Source organism: Cimex lectularius, unplaced genomic scaffold, assembly GCF_000648675.2.
Source record: "Cimex lectularius strain Harlan isolate CLEC.00 unplaced genomic scaffold, Clec_2.1 scaffold4, whole genome shotgun sequence".
Lineage (NCBI taxonomy): Eukaryota > Metazoa > Arthropoda > Insecta > Hemiptera > Cimicidae > Cimex > Cimex lectularius.
The window spans coordinates 581601-602145 of NW_019392723.1; the positions used below are offsets into that span (position 1 = coordinate 581601).

Consider the following 20545-nt stretch of genomic DNA (forward strand, 5'->3'; position numbering starts at 1 on the left):
ATTACCGATTTTTGGGCAAGAAACGTTTTCTTACGCGCTCATGGAATAAACCGATCCCTCTCTCTCCGAAGAATTGTAGTTTCCATGTTCACTTTTTTGAAAAAGGCTCGGAACAAAAGTAAAAAGAGCGTAAAACTTACAAAAACATGACGGTTTAAATTTTACGCATTCATGAAAATCGGGAGAGAGAGTGATCGATTTTATCTATGAGGACGTAAGAAAACGATGTTTTTTCCCCAAAAGTTCCGAATGGAAAATGGTTGGGAAATCGGGCAAAGTGGAAAGTGACCAATTGAAATTTTATTAGAATTTCTTTATGATTGCTATAGGGCGTCGCTCCAGGACGGAGATATGCCATGAATTTTTGAATTTACTGATGAAAAAAAGTCGTCTTGTTCAGCGTAAAATTTTTTATGTGACTTTTTTGATGGGTAGTGTATTGTGAAGATGTTTGTTGAGTTTTATAACGATCTGACGTTTCAATTTTGTAAGGTCACGGATTAAAAAATTCACGGGAAATTCATCATTTTGTAGAACACCGCACATACTGTAAGTTGATATTGGTAATTCTGGAAAGGTGTATGATTAAAAAAAATACAATTATGATAAATAAGGGCGTCGGTGTCCGCAGCGGTTTAGGCGTTGAAAAGGTCCCAGGTTCGAATCCAGCGACCCTGCATTCGAACCCGACATACTTACAAATGGGCTTTTTTTTTCAAAAACACCGGCACCCTGAGGGTTTATGTGACCTCTGCTGTTGCGAACCTTCGTAAAAAAAACAATAATAATGATAAATAGTAAAAGTCAATTATCTAGTGAAATTTCATTAACCAGACTTCAAGGCCTGGGACGTACTAATTGTCCGCAGACCGGTACACTTCTCGAACATTATTCTTGTGCCAAGAGACAAAACAAAAACTGGGTCACTCCCTGTACGGAATTATTTGTTTCGTATCACACAGTGGTTAAAACATGGCAAAGAGAGATTGTTTAAGTAAATGGCGTGAAGATTAGGTTTAAATTAAGTGTATTGTTTGACTAACTGTGCTTGTCAGCAGGGGGTCTGAATACATCATGATGTTATTGTATTGTCGCACCACTTCTGTCTCCGCTAACATGTTTCGATTGGTAATTGCCAGACTTCATTCTTTAAAGACCACTTGCCGGGCGAGCATTCCCCATAGTCATTTGGGCTAATCTCAGGTAATACTTCCTATACTCTATGTTTTCTTAGCTCCGGTTCGTACCAGACTCCCAGCATTGAGTTTCGTCCTATCGGATCTTTCTGTTCGTGGTTTTGGGTCGATGCAATCGTGAAAAATTGACATTTATAAAAAATTAAGTCTTTATTTTGTGTTTAACGCGGGAAAAACACTCCATTTAACCACGCCGGATTGGGATTTATGAAAACCAACAAAACGATTGCAAAGCAATTTGTCATTTATGTCAGAGTATTTCACGTTTCCCTTCCATAAAACCATGCCTAAAGTCAAACATATTAAATCGATGCTGAAAGAACAAAACATCAATGAGACGTCCAAAAGAGTTTATAATTATTGCCATAGTTCTTTTGGATTGTACTCGACTCCATCCTATAATTTTCAGGAAAAAAATGTTTCAAAATAATTAATATGAGAGAGGATAGCAGGCTAGGAGGAAAACAATGCAATGAATCACATCTTCGCCTGTTTTGAATGAATAAATGCTTTTTTAAGTTTAAAAATTTTAAATTGAAAAAAAACAAAAACAATGTTGATACCGATGTTTTTAAATATTTTATTTTGCTGTGGGTTCCCACTTATTTTTTAAATTTATTTTAAAGGCTTTACTTTGACTAGAACTTTTTTTACTGACAAGATTATTTTCATTTTCTACCTAATTTAAATTATAGAAGCTAATTTCGTCTGTGCTATGTGCTACTTCATCGGCCAATCGGCCCTTCTTCATGTCCAACATTCCTGCATTGTGCTTTATCCATTTTATAGCCAGTTTCAATTCTGCTGTTTCCAGCTGAAAATCTGATTATGGGAAGGCCTTATTTGGTCGACCAAAGATTTTTGTAATATCTAATTGATAACAGTGATGCTGTCAGCCAAAATGTCACTAATCTGTTTTTGAACCTACCCTTTCTAAGATAAACTTCTGAGACCGGCCCGAACGTTAATGCTCTTCGTAGATAATCACCGCACAGCAAATAACCATTCCTCCTGCCATTCATATATATGCAATTTGTTTTCGGAGTTAGATAGTTGGATTTTTCATCTAATCTTGTAAGGAACAGTGTTGGATGTATCCATTTATCTAATGGCAATGATGTGCCAACGTCGTAAATTGAGCTTACTTGTGTCCGAGGGGGTTTCAAAATGAGTCTTTGGTTCATCATTTTCAGACGGAGGTTGATTGGGGTCGAGGACAGTTCATTAGAAATAATGCATGGAAACTTCAAAAGAAGTTGTCACTCCTTAATTTTCTTACATCGTACTGACTTTTCCAGTGCTAAATGCCCTACTGGTGCCACGTAGGATATAATATGAAAAATTATATCCCAATTGATGAGGTTATTAATTGAAATCTTCTACCAGGGAACATTCGATATTTTATCGACTGCTTAACATATCTTCCCTTAATTATTCCCGCGGATTTAACAGGCCAAACAGCCTTCTCTGAAGTCCCTCAAAACATGACATACTCCAAAAAAGTGGCCTGTAAGTAAAGAAATTATCTAAGCACCGGTTAAAAACACAAAACTAGTTAAATGTAGGTTTCACCCCCAGAATGTTCAACTTAAAACCTAGAAAGAAAGTTCATTCGGCTTGATTCTCTTGAAATCGTCTCAAAGGTTTTGTAGCCGGGTAGCTTTGGTGTTTGGAGATGGCCTTGGGGACGAGAGTTTAGCTTTTGAGCATTTCTGCTGATTTGTATCAGTAAAGATATCAGGCATCGTCAGGTCCCGATGAAAGTCTTTGATCTGCATCGTCAGCCGTATCCGTTAGAAGGAAGTTTGTTTTGGATTTTTTGTAAAACAGCTCAACTCATTTTGGCATCCACTATTGTGCACTGTCAGAACTGCCACCCGCGAATGTTGTGTTTTCTGTTGGTTTCAGTCAGTGGTATAAAGCAAACACGTTATAGGACCCTCCCCTGGTGATCGCCACATTTTAATCCTAAAAGTTCTGAGTACTCGTCCTCTTGGTTTGACATGTCCTCTTGGTTGAGTCTGTTTGACATGTCGGGTGTGGTGAAAGTTTGCGCGATGTGTCCAACTTAATTTATGGGTGGCATTCCTTGACTCCATATAGGGTGCGTGTAGGAATGCCACCCGACATGAGAATTGTGTTTGAGCACGGCAGCGAGTATGATCCCCTATTCCCATTTTTGTAGGAAACAGAGCTACATTATTATAAACATTACATAAAATATAATTTAAAATACTTTTCGGCAAAGAGTCCGTCTACCGGAGGTCGATTTACATTTGATTCAAATTTTAGGTCCAGAGAAAATAAAATAAAAACTCATTGAATCATTAATTAAATATTACAATTAATAATTTAATTTTTTATAAGTACATTAATTATAACAAAAATTATAAACAATCATTTTTTCTTCGTTTGATTTACGATAAGTATAAACTATAGATTATTGCGGTCAGCCAGTTAAAATGAAAAAGCTTTACAATATTGAAAAATGAAATCCTAATATTAACTCTTGGCGATAGTGCCAAGCGTGGCGCGCATAATTAATTAAATTTCTAAAATCATTAAGCGACCAGTCAATAAACTGGGTCTCATTTAATTTATCCAAATTTAAATACAGAATCTCCGATAAGATATTTTCAATAAAATGTCTTCTTTAACACGGTCATTGCATAATGAGCATAATATATTTCTTCTAGCCCGAAAAGGCGCAGCGTTGAGATAAAGCAGATCTCTAATTTTGAATAACCACCTTTACTCGGCCAATGACAAACATTTAGTCCTGCTCTTAGCTAGGTTGAACATATTAAAATCATCTTGGTAATGTTGCCTATAGAATAAAACTCAAGAGTTGGTCTGACTTGTTCTCGATTTTCTTAACTGAATTGGACAATTACAACAGGAAATGTCACTCATTCACACGATTTATAGAAAATGAAGAGTCACATGAAAGATCTTTACACAAATTATCCCTAAGCTCAAACCACAATGCACTAAGATCAACGACTTCAAAGGCTACTATTTTAGAAAGGTAGTCAAGATGCTTGAAGATTTTAAATATGTAGTTAAAATGAAGTTTCAGGGTATACAACAATAACTGGTCTACGTTGGTCAATAAATAAATAATAAAATTTGGAGTGGATTTTGGAGGGCAAATAACGTTCTAATGAAAAAAGTTGAGTATTTTCAAGCTGTTCAAATTTTGTAAGCCGTAACAAACTATTTACCGGCAAACTGAGTTGAAAGTCTGAATTTCACAGGAAGAGAAATAAAAATTTGAAAATAAGTCAAGTCATATGCAGTTCAAAGCCCGTTTCGTTGTAGATACTTTATTTTAATGATAAATGGTAATTTAAAGACCGAGTTACACGGAGATAATTATACTCCTTTACAATTGCAATATTTGTGTTATTGAAAAATCATCGATCTTTAGCAGCCAGCGTTCCACCATCCCTAAAGACCATGATCTTCGATTTACTTAGATTAACCAATAAATTCCATTTTCAGTAGGATTCCAAAAGTTTTTTATTCCTTCGGAGACTTGCAGCGTTGTTGGCGATGAAAATAATACCATAAGTTTTTTATAATACGACATAAATGATCACGGCTCATTAAAATAGAACAAACATAAAAGTTAAGTTTTGCAAATGAAGTGGTTAACATATGAACAATAAATTATAAGAGATTTGGTTTAAAAACCGAAAAATATCGATTACTTTTCTGAAAAACCAGAAAATTTATAAATAGTTGTTTTTTTAATATTAAAAATCACGTGCTATGTCTACAGGTTTTTCAGCAAGGCAAGAGCAGATAAGTCAAAATTAAGGGTTTGAATTACTAATACCCAAATTGTAAATATTAATTCTTTACCTTGTCCTAACGTCACGATTTCATACTACGGACCTCATTTCTATTTCACAAGTCGATAAACCCGATTTAAAAAAGCCGATATGTTATAGTAAATAAAACTGGTCCCTTTTACGGACAAGGAGACTTCGCCCCAATTCCGTCATGTGGCACGGTGACGATTTCAGAGCAATGCTTCCAGGTTAAAAACCCGTTTCTGCAGGCCGGCCGATGCGTACACGAATTATAAAACTGTCTAAAAGTGATTAATTCCCTTGCTCTATTACCTACGATTATACTGAATCGGGGAATGATTTAATTTACTTGCGTCCCAGCAACATGGAATAGCCTGAACCCGTTGGTATTGCATAAAATTCGCCCTTTTCTGGGATTTTCTAATTGGTTCTGATGTGCGGCGGACCTGTAGTTTAGTGATTTCTGGTTATTTTGAGCCGGCATTTTGCTGTTTTTGTCTGCCAGATGCGTTTTCCTACTTTGAGAAAACCTACTGAAAATGTCGAGATGAAACGAGTCTGACTGACCAAAACGTGAAGGATAAGCAGACCAAAATCATCAGATGCGACCAAATTAAAGCTGTTTTGCATTAAAAATAAATATTTTCAGAATACGGCTAAAAATTGCAATGAAAAAAAAATCATTGAACAATTTTATAATGAATGGAAATACAAAATGAACAAGTGAGCGGCCACCTATGACTTCCTCATGACAAATGTTGGTTGTGACAGTTTCATTTTAATTGGTCAATGTTTCGAAGGGTTTTGGACTGAATTGACTGGATTCTTTGGAGGTTGAAACGTTTGGTCAACCACCACAGTTTAATCCCATACGTCCAGATGAGGCTCGTGCAATGAGAGTTTTGATCAGTTGTCAAATCGTCTTTTGATTAGTTCATCATATGTTTAATTCTATTCTTTTGAGTCAAGTGTGGGGGTCCCTTTGTTCCAAAAAGAGGGCATCAGTTGCTGGGACAGGAAGAGAATAAGTAGATTGGAGGAATGATGATGGGGCGAAGAATGAGAGTTATTTGCTAAGATTGTGTTGGTTCTAATCCTCCATTTCTTGAAATCTACATCTTAAGTTTTCTGAAGGCTAGCATTAAGTATAGATTTCCTGAACGGATAGCAGTATGGTCTGCATATGTTATAAGTTCAGTATCGCGATTGAGACGATTTCGGAAAAGAAAATGGGACACAGGTTGATGCCTTACGAGACCGCTTCGGCATAGTGGATGGTCTCGGACAGATAGAATGTTAAGATGAGGTAAGAAGTAAATGGAAGGGTGGTTATAAATTTCCGGAGCAAATCCGTACCACACTCAATCAAATGAGTATGATCCTTCATTTCTTGAACCATTTTTCCAAACAAAAGATATTTCCCTGGAGGATTCTGAGAGCGACTATCGGGTCTAGGTTTGCTGAAAGGATGGCAGTATCGTCTGCCATGTGCGGATTGCTGTGTAGGGACCATGAGAGGTTGGGACCAATTTGGGATAGGGATAAAAGAGGTGGCCACAAGGCCTACTGCACCTCGACCTGAATAGTTCTATTGTGCTCTGGGACCAAGTAAGTTGCCATGCGGGACACCCGTTCAGCAGAGTGTATGGTCCCAAACAGATAGGATTTGACGGTGAGTGAATGGAAGGATCCCCATGAATTTCCACATTCCTTGAACTATTCTTCCAAACAGGAGATTCGGTCCTAAAGTTTTCTGAAGGCCAGGTATTGGTTCGATGAAAGGATGGCGGTATCGTCTTCATTTGTGAGGAGTTATGTATCGTGACTGATGTAGTGCGTAATAAATAAAAGAATGGGATCAAGGAGGCTGCTTTGCAGAACACCTACTTAGCCGTAATGAATGAGGGAGAGTGAAAAGATACTTGCAGATACAGTTCTTTCTAAATAAAACAAAATTTTAAAAAAAATTTAAAAAATAAACAGTATAGTAAATCATTCAATCCCACAAATGCATCGTGTTCTTTTTTTATTTCTTAACAAGAGTTAATAGAAGTGAATTTTCTTTCCGTTCCGATCGGTTTACACCTATACATACTGCATAGGGTCTGTTTTTCAAACACTGAAGATGGCGAGAAGCCGAAGCTCGTCTGACAGGCCAAACCAACAAAGATAAGCAGATTGGAAACTTCAAGTTCGTCGTTTTCCCACCTCGGTTGACTAGATTCATTCTTAGACCGTTAAACAGAGTGAATGTGGATGTCTTGTCAAGCCAATTTAATTTGCCATTAAATCCTCCAGTCGTATCAGAGTGGGCAACTTTCCGTCATTGTGACACGCAATCTCAAAACTGAAAGTGGAAACTCGACCTTTCTGTTCGAGAGCTTATGTGTCCAAAACTTCATTGATCATTTTTACAAATTTTTCTTGTGAAATATACATTTTTACCCATCCTGTTACGGAGGATCAAGTGGCGCAACATGACACGCCAGAACGTGTACAATTTCCAATTCGACTCGACGCACGGTCATTTAGAACCGAGCCTGTACTTTTTTTGTTAAGGTGACGATCACGGTTGTCAGAGAAGAAGAGTTAGACCATCCATAAAATTAGCATGGGGTTAATTTTTTTATAGTAGCCAAAAAAATTGTCCACGTTTTTCTTAGCGGAATTTTTGAATACTTTGTACGTTTTCAATTATTCCACTGTACTTTAATAAACAAAAATTCAAGAACAGATGGAAAAATCATAAAGTAAATTTTGACAAAACAAAAAGACAGTATTATTGAAAATTGAAACAGAAATACGTATAGCAATATTCGTTTAAAATGAAATCTTTTATTTTTAGAAGTTTGTACAGAATAGAATAAATTTTTACGGTCTGGAGTTTGATCTGACAAAATCCTTTTACTATTGTCTTCTGGATACCCTTATTTAACTTTAAAAAAGCTTCCATTCGAGGTTTTTAGACTAAGCATTGCAACAGAATATGTCACTGTATGTATTTTACATAGCTATTGACAAATAGCCTAACTGCATAATATCCTATTCTCCAATCAAAATCTTAAGATAAAGATCCATTATATTTAGTGGTCTATTGATCAAATTACTTCTTCAATTAATTAATCTTTTTATGTAAGGTTTTGGTTGAACCAATGAGGTTGAGATCATACCGTGAAGAAGAGTATTCGTGTATAGTAAAAATTCTGAACCTTTGAACCAAGAGGACACATGGTTGTTGAAAATTAAAAACAAAATTGGTACAAAGTTAGATCCTCGGGGGACACCAGATGTTGCTATATGGGTTTTGGAAAGTCTAACTCTGAACTTTACTTTCAATTAATTCATCTCTTTATGTAAGGTTTTGGTTGAAAGGAAAAGGTTAATGTCACGAGCGGGATTCGAACCCACGACCTTCGGCTAAATACGCCGCTGCTCTACCACTTGAGCTATCGTGACGTTAAATGACGATTTCCAGAACCCGGAGAGGAACATCTGGTGTCCCCCAAGGATCTAACTTTGAACTAATTTTGTTTTTCATTTTCAACAAGTTGGTTCAAAGGTTCAGAATTTTTACTATACACAAGTACGACTTAGGCCCAACAATGCCAAGGCATTTTATGTCAATTTGTAGACATATTTGAGATACTTTTGCCCTGATTGTGATCTTCAAATAGGTCGAAAGCTTGGCAGTAATTGAATTTGCTTTTTCATCAAGGTCATACCGTGATCCAGATTATTCGTAAGTGGAAAAGTTCATCAAACACTTAAAACTTTTTCTATTGGCAGATGATATCAAAGTTTTCGCCGCTGTCAACAATGTTGAGGGAAAGGTGCGATTACTTGAGGATTTGAAAAGGTTTGCCTCTTGGTGTCTGAGGAATGAACTTTTAAAGTTGACAAATGTCGATTTATATCGTTTTATAGGAGGAAACACCCTTATAAATCCCCACTACTCGTTACTGGATATATTTGGATCCTCTTTTAATGTGTTTATAATTAAATTTGTTGATTTGGTTATGCTGTATCCTTTTGTATTTTTTAATTTGAGGCTATAATATGACTGTACTGGCTAGGGTTATTTCCCTGTAATGTACTAAAAACAAATCAATATAGATTACAAATATATCCCGGAATCAATGGCCCAAACAACGCCAACCATCGGGAAAGGCTGAGGTTTAGGTAAGACCCAAACTGGTCGATAGTACAGGCAGAAGCATGCTAGCATACTGCTCTGTCCATATTATTTTTTAGGTCATCCACACCCATTGCTATTAATGCTGACCTACTCCATAAACTCATACCGTTGTATTTGACATCATGATTCTCCGCTTTAATCATTACTAGGTTCTGTTTTCTAATATCATCCTGGAATCTGTTACTAGTGACAACAGCTTCAGAGTAGTAGTTAAGGTGAAATCTCACGAAAGACAATGCAATTTGGTCGTTAACGATCTGCCTATCTTCGCTGTGTCGGTCTGAAAGACGCGTTTCGTCAACAACTCAGACACACTGAAGATGGCGGAATGCCAAAACCCGTCTGACAGAAAACCAGGAGAGGTAGGGCAAAATCAGTGAGGTCCAAATTTCATATACATCTTGTGATCATACATCATTTTATTATCATACATCATTACAATCATTTTAGCTTCGCTACAACTTGGGTCTGTTCGCGGTGTATAAAATAAAACAAGGACGATTTCCTAGTGCTCAGTAATGCTCATAGTGAAAAGTCAAGATGGATCAAAAATCAATTATAACTGGGTTTCTGAATTTCCTCAACTACTAAGAGTAATTGAAATAATCTGACAAAAAATATCAGAACAGATTGCTTTCAAGTTAATGCCAAAAAGGGGTATGACATGATGATTCAGACGCCCTATTTATTTAATATTTACTTGGTATTTCATTTTATATTTGTTCAATAAATTTTTCATTTCATATTCTTGCTAGATCTGGTTATATTATTGAGGAATTTAATCCATATCGTTCACCCATTTCCTCGTTCATGAATTTATTCAATTTATAATTGTTCACAGTCCAATTAATGAAACCTGTCAATTGAATTTATTGTTAACCTCCGTAATACAAACAGCTTGAAAAAAATTAATGCTTTTCTGATAGGTTAGTAAGGTTTTAATTGATGACCATTAGATGTACAAAAAGAGAGGTGTACACAGCTTATGAGCGGTGTCTGTCATTGAGCCTCCGAACAAACATTTCTTATACATATCAACTTTTTAAACTCAAGGCCTGTTGAAAGAATGGTGCAAATTGTAAGACCAGCGGGTGGGACGATCTAGAGGGAAAGTGAGGCCGGCTGTAGTAATGCGAGGATAATCGACCAGAGTCGGATAAAGGGGTCCGAGTGTCCTAGTGGACTGGGTTAACCGTTAGCTCTGACCTTGGGGGGCTCGGGACGGCCACGCGGAAGAAACCTGTCGTCAACTGGTTGTCTGCATCCGCGCCGCGCCAGTTTCTGCACGTGGGATAGATCCGAGCTTGCAGCAGGTTGCGCCCCTTCACGTCGAGCCGATCCGCAATTCCTTGCCATTGCGGTTCAGCCGAAACTCAAATCTCACTGATTCTTGGGGGTCTGACAAAAATCAATAAATTAATTAAATTTTTCAAATATTTTCTTTTTCTTTTAAAACATCAACTTGAAAATCAAACGCCTAATACCATCGGCCCATCGTTTATTTCAAATGTTTAGGCCTAGTTTCCTATAATAAATTAATTTAATTTTTCGAAAAATATAAGTCTTCTTGTAAAATCATTTTACGTAAAAGGGGTTTAAATAGGAGCTTAATAAATCAACATCACCGATACGTTCAACCGCCTTTTAGTCAATCAAAATAATCCTTTTGGGCAAAAAAATTGTGTCATCATAGACAAAATTATGTTATTTATCCATTAAAACAAACCACTGTTATCAATTTAACAAAATAAAATTTAAATACTTTCAAATAATTAACATACTAGGGTCATCCTTTATTTTTTCAAAAACAGTCAACCTAGAAAAAAAATTGAACAGTATTTTTCTAGCAAAAGCTCTACTTTCAAACAGTGTAATAATTACAGGTTTTATTTAACATACCAGTCCCTCAGGTTATCCCAAAACGTACTCAAGCTGGAAAAATATAAAAAGTATTTTTTTATAAGCTCTTCGTTCAAATAGTGTAGTAATTACAAAGTTTTACGTACTAGTGTTCCCTTGGTTTTCTCAAGTCTACTCAACCTAGAAAAAAATTAATCTTCGTTCAAACATTGCAATAATTACAGTTTTAACATACCAGCGTCCCCCTGGTTTTCCCAACGCATACTCAACCTGGAAAAATTGTAAAAAGTATTTTTTATCAGAAGCTTTTCGTTGAAACAGAGTAATAATTACAGGTTTTTGTAATGTACTAGCGTTTTCATTGTTTTCTCAAACCTGCTCAACCTGGAAAAAATTAATCAGAAATTTTTTAATCATATGATCTACCTTCAAATAGTGTAATCATTAAAGGTTTTATTTAACATACTAGTATCCCACTGATTTTCCCAAAACATACTCAACCTGGAAAAAATATAAAAAGATTTTTTTTATCGTAAGCTCTTCGTTCAAACAGTGTATAATTACAGTTTTTTTAACGTAGTAATGTTCCCATGGTTTTTCTCAAACCTGCTCAACCTAGAAAAAAATTAACCAATATTTTATTATCATGAAATCTTCTTACAAACATTGCAATAATTTCCGTTTTTAACATACTAGTGTGCGTAATAGGTTTTCTCAAAAAAATACTCAACCTAGAAAAAAGATTTGACAGTAATTTTTATCATAAATTCGACTTTTAAGCATTACTTAGCATTAACAACTACGGGTATTTCAATTTTTTAAACAGTTAACAAGTATAACTTTTTATTTTCAAACTATAACTTCAAAATATAACTTCATTTTCATGTGCGGAATCATCAAATTCATTGAAATTGATCAAAAATGGCGAAAAACATTTGAAAATCGATTAAAAAAACCCATAGATATACAGGTATCCAACTTCCTAGCGTCCCCCTTGTTATTCCCAAAAATTTCTCAACCTAGAAAAAAATAAACTATATTTTTTTTCATAAACTCTGCTTTAAAACAGTACAATAAATACAGGTTTTTTTCAATTGTTTAAAATTTAAAACGCATAACTTCATATGTTCAAATAGTACCTTCAATTTTTCACTGATACTGATTCATCATGTCATTCATGTCAATTGTATTTTATGAAAAATGAAGAAAACATTTGAAAACCGGGGCATGTAAACGTCAGGGTTTCATGTTTCTAGTCTCCCCTGTCGTTTTCCCAAAAACTACTCAACCAAGAAAAGAGTACTTTTTTTCAAAAGCTCTACTTTAAAACATTAAATACGTTTTTTCAATTTGTTTAAAAAACTATATATATTTTTGTTTTAATATAGTAACCTACATTTTCAGTTTGGAAATCGAAAATAACAAAAATAACACGTAAAATCAGATACTGAAAAAGTACTGATGCTGTTAACGTTATCCCAAATCATCTTAAATGTTTCGATTATCAATTTGATTTTATAAATATAATCAATCAATTTAAATGAAACCGTTTATTTGATTTTATAAAAAAAGTAGTAAATTTTAACAAAATTTACTGTTTATTAAATTTAGCTAATTTTTGAAATTTTGTTGTATTAAAGGTTATTGTATTGCAAATGGAGGCTTTGAAAAAATTTAAACAAATTTACCATAATCTTTTTTGTTAAATTTAAATGAATTGTTATGACATTGTTTTTAACTAAATAAAAAACCTAATCAAAAATGAACTTTCTGCTTAAGTTTCTTTGGCGGTTGCTGATTTAACTTTAATTATTTATTTATTTTTTTTTTTTTTGAGAGAGAGAAAGAGAGAGAGAGAGAAAGAGAGAGAGAGAGAGAGAGAGAGAGAGTGAGAGAGAGAGAGGAATTACAAATTAGGTATTATACCTATCGCTGTGTTTGAAAGTAGAGCTAAAGGTAAAACTTAATTTTTTTTCTAGATTGAGGAGTTTTTGAGAAAACACGGGGGACATTAGTATTTTAAAGAACATGTAATAATTATAATGTTTGAAAGTGGAGCATATGCTAAACAAATACTGTTTAAATTTTTATTTTCTAGGTTGAGTAGTTATTGTGAAAATCAGGGGAGACTATAGTATGTAAAAAACTGTAATTATTGCATTGTTTAAAAGTAGAGCATATGCTAAGAAAAATACTGTTTAAGTTTTACATCCAGGTTGAGTAGTTTTTCAGAAAACTAGGAAGCACACTACTAAGTTGACACCCTGTACATTGTTTTTTTTTACGGAAAAAAAATAATAATGGATTTTCTTGTGTCTTGCCTGTGCCTGCGTGCGGGAAAAAAAAAGAAAACAGAAAAAGAAAGAGACTAGGCATCAAGGATTGGGAGAATTTGGAGAGGGACATATGGACACCACCGCCTGTAACCCACACCATGGTTACACACAGGTTGTCGATGAGCTCAACCTGCCAACCCTGGCATTCATGGGTCGACTCGTCCGCTTCTGTGTGGTGGGCCATATACCCGTTGGAATAAAAGTATCTCCACGTGCCAGAACTCTGCTCTTCGAGCCCCACGTTGGGCGCCAAAATCTTACGCCGAGAATTTGCCGGCTTCGCTCCGTGGAGACGGGCGGGGTTACTTAATGAATTAAGAATATTGAACTTAATATTAAATTTAAAAAAAAAATGGGCGTCACGCTGTTTATATACACGGAAACAGCGAACCGTAAAGAAAAAAAAATAAATAAAACAAAGAAAATTCAATAACAGTAAAATTAACACAAAAAAAAGAACACAATATTTACATAAGGAAACAAAAAAACACATTTATTCCAAGGGAAACTAAAATATTAAACATAGATTAATCTTAATTCTCTACGGGTAACATTTTAACAAACTTACACACTAAATGAACCTAAATTAACATAAAATCTAAATAAACATTCCTTAAAAACTAAACTTTCCTGGGAACCAGTGTCCAGATATGCTTCTTTTCCAGGCGATTGAAAATCCCCGCTTGTAGGAATGTGGAGCACCTTCTCTGAAGTTGAGTGGGTCCGCGATCGCCTTCGTTGATCAAGGAATTGATGATTTTCTTTGATCCGGCCAGGCCGTAGGGATATCCGTCTCGACGCACTCATCTTGCACGCCCAAAATTCAAATTTACTCAACTTACACAAATTAAAACTAACATTTTTTTCCCGCACGCAGGCACAGGCAAGACACAAGAAAATCCATTATTATTTTTTTCCGTAAAAAAAACGTAATATAGTTATCAGTCTTCAACATTATAATTTTACATTGAAAAAACGATCACGGATGAGGCTCAACATTGACCTATCACAAGACAAAATGACTAAAGCCGACTGTTACTACAAACAGTATCACTGGACGATTATTCCTTCTATAACATTTATCCAAAATGATGCCAGATTGAGGAATAAATGTCTTTTGCTAGGGACAATTTCGTTTAAGTAGGAATTTTACAAGGAGAAGGTTTAATAATAGTATTCATACAAGAACGCTTGAAGACCTACCCTTTGGACCTCACGGACAAGGGGTCAAACCACATTACAATACAATTGTTCAGATTATTATCAATTAAAATGCCATGAGTGTAAATGCAAGGAGCTAGGAAAAGCTCATTCAGAGTCCAAAAAACAATCAAATTGGACGGGGACTACACAGTTCTGGCATTCAAAAATAATAAATAAAATCAGACTACGTAAAAATGGAGTCTGACTATATGATCCTGAAAACATCCTTTGCAACACTCTATAAGGTTTTAACAGACTGCAACAAATAAGAAGAAATCAGAAGAAGATCAGATGGCGCCAAAATCAGTGAAAGATCCGGGACAGGTTCGGTGTAAGGTCAAATGTAAGCAGTCAAAGTCATTATAAATACACCTAAGCCTTTCAAGCTGAAATGTTATCAATGCTTGTGACAGAAAATCTTAAAAGAGTTTAAACTGATAAAATGATCTTCATAATTATCAGAGAGCCAAGCAGCCATAAAAGCAATAGCACGTAACAAGGTAACATCTGAAATAGTCAGTGAATGCATCCAAAATCTGAGAAAACACAATTGCCTAATATATTGGGTGACAGGACACAAAGGGGTTCTGGGTAATGGAAAAGTACACAATCTGCTCATAAAAGGATCTGCAAAACTCTATATGCCCATACACTCCACCATCTCACACGGTTCGCATAAAACAAAAGAAGATGTAGACGAACCCCAGAGGTGCCAGACATAGTGAATGATAGAACCCTCACCAGCACACGCACACATACACATTGCTACAGTTAGACAGGATAAACTAGAAAGTGATAATATATATACACCAGTCACTGGCATCTGAGAGGCATCTACACGGGTATATTCCATGATGGGCCTATAGGTTATGCAATAAAGAGGAAGAAACTACCACCCATATTACCTACGAATGTGAAGCAACCGATCAATAGAGACGTATACTATAACCTAGGGTTCCAGGAAGCCCCGAGAAAAATAATCAACCACCCACTATTTCTTAAAAGAAGGATCGAATCAATTGAACTGAACTAAGGAACTGTGAAATTTACAATAAGCCAAAAGGCTGGGATGCTTGGGGAAGACAAAACCCCTGCTTCCCATCATCATCATGTGTGCTAATACGAGTCGGACGCCCTAACCACTCGGCCACCGCGGTCTCCTACTAATACTACTAAATATTAGCCTTTTTTATACTGTATATTTAAGTTATCATCGGTTATTAATTGTGACCGCCTTCAATAGATTAACCTTTTAAATGTTAATTATAGTTTTATAGTCCTGACGGAAGGATTTCCTAAACTCGACGAAGGATCTGGGTGTGTTCTTTCTAATCGGCTTCATCTCTGATCGTTTTTTAATATATAATTATATACTTGTGATGCGTTTTAATTGAGGTTTTTTCTCGATAATGGTACACCAATACACACAATTTCTTATTGATTAATTATTGAATTTACGTAGTATGTGCGTGAGCACAGTTACAAAAGTTTCGAAGGGGTAAGTTTATTTTTAATGATAATCTGTCATAGATAACATTATTGTATGCAATTAAATCTAGAATTTTGGGTAATTATATCCCCACTTTGATGCAAAATTTGTACATTTGAAAATCTCTTAATAACTACTTTCATCGACCAAAAAAAGAAACTAAAAGATTCCAGTTAGCCAGAATTTTTACTGCATTAAACGGTTTTATTTTCAAAAAGGTCAATATTAAAATATCTATCTTTTCTATTGGCTTGCTAAGACATTCTCTTCATTTCTTTATTAAGGTGGCCACAGTACTTGGGAATGATTATTATCATTCTTTTCCTTGGCTTGGGAGAAGTCGTAACGTCATTTTCTTTCCAATTTTTACTTCTCGCTGAAATTATCACTATGGTCAATGTCATATCCGTCAAGATTTATGGTAACAGGCTTATTTCCTCCTCCTGTCATCTCACACGATAAAGAAAAAAATATTTTGGCCCAATTTCGATATAATACAACAACATTTCCAAAAGCATTATAGTTAGTTTCATTCTCTTTAACATTAAAAATTAATTGTTTAAAACGATAAGATAAAATAGTTCCAGTTAGAACAACAATGTCTATGAGCACAAAATATTTATTTTCTCTAATGTCATTGGTAGAAGCCGCAGGCTTTTAAATCAAAGTTGGAATTATCGACACAATCTATCTTGTCGAGGAAATCGGTAATGCTCGGTGTCAACCTCTTTTAACAGTAAACCTTTTTGTACAATTTCCAATAGTCGATAACTATCAACCTCGTTACGTGTGTCGAGGTTGCCGATTTTCCTGAATTGACTTCTGAAGAAGAATAAATAATGTCCTTTCGGATTACAAATAGTATGTATAATGTGCTTTGACTTCTACTGACACTGACACTATAGCCAGCTGTGCACCCGGATGGGACATGTTAAGATAAACCAAAGCCGTCACTCAATATGAAGGATTGAGAGGAAAAGCAGAGGCTATAGTCGTTTAAGGGTTGGGAAGTGAAGAGAATACTTGGGCAGTTGACAAAAGGAAAGTTGAGGACATCGTGAACGACTGAGGCCTTTTGACTGGGAGGATTGGTTGCGTTGGATATTGGATGGTTTGGTGGAACTTCAAAGTTACAGTTCATATGTTCGCCCTAACTTCTTATAATTAGCTACTTGAGTTTTGACGATTTAAAACTATTTCGTACCTAAAAATATTCGTAGGTGTCCAAGTCTTGTGTGAGGATTCCCTCTCAGTCTGCTGTCCAGGTATATTCCAAGATGTTGGAAGTTGGTAGGATTCGAATCAGAAGAAAAAATCGTCTGCATAGGTAGGAGTGATGGTACTGGGGTGTATGAGAAGTCCTGAGTATAAATGGTATACAGCCTGGGACCAAATATGCTCCCTTGTAAGACGCCTGCTTGTATTGGTTTGATATCTGTTATTACACCTCTCTCTAAAGTTGCCAGAATGAGATATTAAAGAAATTTGGAATTATCGTTAAAGTAAGTTAAAGGAACGCACTCAAGCCAGTTTTCAAACTAAACTTTAAAATCATATCCATCTACAATATAATTAAAAGAACCGCACATTTTGCTATTTTTGTTTTTTGTTAATTTAGTCACCAGCGACCTATTCCGCCACCTGTATATGAGGTTACGTAATTGAGTACTCTTTATTGTAACGATGTGTAATTTAATTATTCTTATTTAGTGTGTATTATGTATTTTCCCAATTTGTATTTATCGTGTAGTCAATTATTATATCATCTACAATAATGAATTTGTAAGGGTGATACAATAAATTGTTTTTTCCGTAACTTTCTAACTTATACACAGCTGACGGAATAGGTCACAAGTGACTAAATTAACACCGCTAACTTTATTGTATTTACATATATATATTTCATGGCTATATTATTAACAATTAATGATGACTGAGGGATTAAATATTTTAAACTAGAGTTGATTTTGAGGATAATAAATTCTTCAAACTAATGTAACTGAAATTTTATTTTTGTAATACTTATGGTACATTCGTTTTCAGATGATATGAACATAACATCATAAAATCCTGGATACAAAATTGATTTGTTAAAATTTTTGAGCGGTGATTTGTCCGGACAAATTATCAAAAGAATTAATTATATGGCGCGGTGCAGTCCACATTTTACAAAGCTGTCTTTCCTTTCTTTTTTCTTTGTACTATCGAAAATGATTACAGTAGGAAACAAAAATGTTACATAACATTTCTTAGAGAGTGGAAGAAAACCAATAAAGAAGGATGTAAACCGATAGAAGCTAGTCCATCTAGTATTTCATCAGACATTTGTGACCTAAATATATCCCATGAACCGCTATAGGTTTGCATACTGACTACATTCTTTGAGAAGAGATAGTCAACCAACTAAAATAAATAAATATTCATCGCAGGGGGAAACAAAAATTAATTTGACCGTCACCTTTATGAAACTGGTCCGACGTGTAGTTTTAGTTATACTCATTTTATAGATAAAATCACGTGCGTCCTAGTAATTGCATTTTCTATTTCTTTGATAATATTTTTCCTTTTTTACTTTCTTTTATAGATATTTTATTTATAGGATTTTACGCTGTGAAGTATTTCCTTTGACGAAATAATCTTCATTCTCGTTTATCAACCGTAACATTTTAGGGGTTTTATGCTCTCAACGTGATACTTTCATCCTTGTCAAAAACTCAGGTATCTCAAGAAAATAGATAATCTTTGTGGCTTACGATAACCGCTAAGCCATGACAGAGTTTAAATTTAATGCTGGATAAAACAATAATCAATGGTGGGATTAATAGCTACTTGTCAGTTATGATCCTCACGACGCAATTCGTTTCACTTGTTCTTTCAATTATATTTTTAATTTCACCTTTTCGGTAACGCAACGATTTAACACACTTTAACATAGGAATCCTAAACATTAAAAAATCTGAGCGAAGTCTTTTGCCTCACAAGACTTTCTTGTGTGGTTAAATTTGTTAAGTGTGCTAGTTTTTAACTTGAATTTCTAATTTTCTATGATTTAATATTAATAGATTTGTGAATTGTTTTTGCTATAGTTATTTTAATCATTTTGTGTTGTGTGTTATAAATATTGACATTTATGATACCAATGGTTGGTATTTAAGTTTATTTGCAAATCACCTCTTCGTCTTTTCCTTCCGTCGCTGGTTTCATTTTCTTCTCGCCCAAAACGGCTAGTTTTCTACTTGTACAAATAAAACTCGCCTGTCGAACGGAATCAGATATGCTACCGGCACAACAACAATAGATTTGTTGCGGAAGTTGTTAGCGCTTTCCTTTTCCGACCCGGCAAACAGCCGTCTGTTATTAATCAACATATTATTTTGAAATTTTTAATTAATCATTTGTCTAAACTTGTAATAGAGGAAAACAATGCTTCATTGTTGTCTCAAAGCGTCAAAAAGGAATAATTAATTTTTAAGACAATTGTCTACAAACGGGAAGACAAGGGCGTGGGATAACCAATTTTAATGAAAAACTTTCTATGCATTTCAAAGTGATTATATATCGATTGATTTGTTTTGTTACGCAGGATAGGAAAATAATATACAGGATCGTATTCAATGAGATTAAATATGTAAAAAGTTACCAAAACGAAATGACGCTTCCAGTAAAGTAGGTCAAAAAATACGCTTTTGAAAATAAAAATAATCCGGATCCGTTTTAAACACCATTTAAAGCTCTTAAATACGAATTTTTATAGCTAACAAAAAATACTGTTTCGGGCTGGATTAGCAAAGGCATTTTTCTAAGATGGCCGTTGTTCCACTTGAAAAATTCGTAACTCCTCTGGATTTTATCCAAATGTCTACGGTATTATTGGGCAAATACAAAAATAATACAGGTTTTGAAAAGGCAGTCAAAACTATTTTTAACTCGTATAAAATAAAGAAAATTTATTCGAAATATGTTCAATCACAATCTATACATATTTACCAACGTGTAATAAACACCATTATTCCGCTGACATAAAAATTTATTTATTAAAAATTTATTCCGACTCACAATAAAGTCTTGAAAGGTGTTTACGGCATCACTGCCTTCTCTAAAAAATTTTATCCCTCAAGAAGTGATCAAAATGCCTAAAAAAGTGAACGTCTGTAGGCGAGAGGTCGGGTGAATAAGGAAGGGTGCGGAAAGGGTTCACGTCCAAAGTCCTTAAGTTTCCGCAGGGATGGCATGTGGCCTGGCGTTATCGTGAAGAAGAATCCGCGCCTTACGGTTTACCAACGCTGGACAAAGATGTTGCTGTTGCCCGTGCATATTTCTCTGCTGTGATAATTTCACTAATTCAGAAAATTATAGAGAACAATCCCAGCAGTACACCATCAAACAGTCACGGTAAACATTTTTTGGGCAGATTTGGTTCCTTGTTTGACGCCTACGGTTATCGTACA

The 20545-nt window shown here is 35.0% G+C and overlaps 1 protein-coding gene across 1 annotated transcript in view; it reads left to right on the forward strand.

The window, feature by feature from the left end:
- Positions 1-1105: 1105 nt before the first annotated feature.
- LOC106671346 overlaps positions 1106-20545 on the forward strand; it is a 66742-nt gene continuing 47302 nt past the window's right edge. Inside the window, exon 1 of the mRNA XM_024226708.1 lies at positions 1106-1203. The gene's annotated coding sequence lies outside the window, so the exon portion shown is untranslated. The remainder of the gene's footprint in view (positions 1204-20545) is intronic.